The sequence below is a fragment of the Otolemur garnettii genome, unplaced genomic scaffold (assembly GCF_000181295.1).
Source record: "Otolemur garnettii isolate 467f Iridium unplaced genomic scaffold, OtoGar3 scaffold00112, whole genome shotgun sequence".
Lineage (NCBI taxonomy): Eukaryota > Metazoa > Chordata > Mammalia > Primates > Galagidae > Otolemur > Otolemur garnettii.
This window is the reverse complement of record NW_003852507.1, coordinates 4,835,268-4,837,084: the sequence shown is the minus strand read 5'-3', so window position 1 is coordinate 4,837,084 and position 1,817 is coordinate 4,835,268. Positions and strand designations below refer to the sequence as shown.

Below are 1,817 nucleotides of genomic sequence, written 5' to 3'. Positions count from 1 at the left end.
AAAAAAAAAGATAAAGTGTCTGTTAATCAGAGACCAAGTACCAGACAGGCTCAAGTGGTTTGTTGTGTATACTGAGGACCTCCAGGTAGGTCTTGCATAGCCTTAGGAGTGTGAGTCACAAAGGACATCTCTAAGAGGGGACGGGGCATGATGAGGCAAGTCTGATCTCCTTACTCAACGATAGCAACTCAGTTTTAGGGATCCTGTTAGCCAAGAGGGGGTCCATTCAGTCAGTCACTGAGGGGAGAGCCATTTATTTTTATTAAGATTTTATTTTAGTTTCTACCCTAGTCTCACAGGATCACTGTGAGGATTAAAAGAGATATTTTTTAAAGTACCTACCACAAGCGCCAGCTGGCAGGTTAGTTATTATTGCCCAGTCTCTACGGTGACTTCTGCTTTTCCTGATCCCTTCCTTTCTGCTTTGACCTTGTGGGTTCAACCCTCGCTGAAGCCAGGCAGGGCAAGGGGAGAGTGCCCCAGGCGTCTGTGCTGCCTGAAGGACGTGTCTCCCCTGAGACCCCATTGCTGCCTCTGTTACCGGCTGATTGGTGGGTTTGATTTTAGTGTTTTATTTGATTTTGGAATTGTTTAAAAGGGGTGCAATACAATCATGTGTGAACACACTTAAATCATTCGGCAGGCGGCAATAAAAACATCAAACCGAAAATTATGACTCAAAAAGCAGGCTCTGATTTCTTCTCCATCCGGGCAGGCAAGGCAGAAGTTTGCCTTGAAGTGGAGGGTGGGGAAAAGAGGGGAGTTCACAAGGCACAAGGCTGGAAACAGGGGGCTTCTGGAAGGCCTACTGACCCCGGAACTGGGGGCCTCTCAGAGCACAGTGCCTCTTGCAGATGGGATGCAGCAGGTGGGTGTCATGCCCAAGGTCATACAGGAAAACCTGGCCATCAGCTAGTCCAGGACTCAGATGTGATCCAGTGCTGACCCTACCTCAGTATGGAGCCCATGGGGACCAGCATGGACCCTCTGTTCCTGCCTGGCTTGGAGGAGACAGCCCCTTGTACTCATCCTCTGCACTTGAACCAGGAGAAAGCAGGATGGGGAAATTCACTGATTCATTCATTCATTCATTCAACAAACAAGTATCAAGCACCTACTATGTGCCAGACCCTGAGGTCAAGTGAGCAGGAAAAGATATGGGTCTGCCAGAGAGGGGGATGCCAATTAGGACGGGCAAGTGGGACCAGCCACCAGACTGACACCCTGAGTGACGACTTTCATAAGTGCTTCCCTAACCTAAAGACTTGGGCACAACAAACACTATGTGTAAACACTATGTAAGGTGCTTCTGTTCTCTGTTTCATTTAACAGAACTTCCTGGGAGTTCCAGGGGATTTTTTGTTTTGTGGGTTTTTTTTTTTTGGAGACAGAGTCTCACTACGTCACCCTCGGTACAGTGCCATGGTGTCACAGCTCACAGCAACCTCAAACTCTTTGGCTTAAGTGATTCTCTTGCCTCAGCCTCCCAAGTAGCTGGGACTATAGGAGCCCCCACAACACCCGGCTATTTTTGTTGTTGTTGTAGTTGTCATTGTTGTTTAGCTGGCTCAGGCTGGGTTCGAACCCTCCAGCCTGGGTGTATATGGCTGGCGCCCTACCCACTGAGCTACAGATGCTGGCTGGAATTCCAGGTTATTATCTCTGTTTTGCACATAAGGAAACTGAGGCCCAGAGTAGTCCGGTGACTTGACCAAAACTGCACAGCCTGTCAGCAGTGGCTCAGTGTTCTTCCCTCAACCCTTTAGCTATGCGAGCTGGAGGAGGAAAGAGAGAATAGTCCTCATGGAGCTGAGGGT

The 1,817-nt window shown here is 48.9% G+C and overlaps 1 protein-coding gene across 2 annotated transcripts in view; it reads left to right on the top strand.

Annotated features, from left to right (window-relative positions):
* ASIC2 (acid sensing ion channel subunit 2) overlaps positions 1-1,817 on the top strand; it is a 1,089,542-nt gene that overhangs the window by 1,058,117 nt on the left and 29,608 nt on the right. The window lies entirely within an intron of this gene.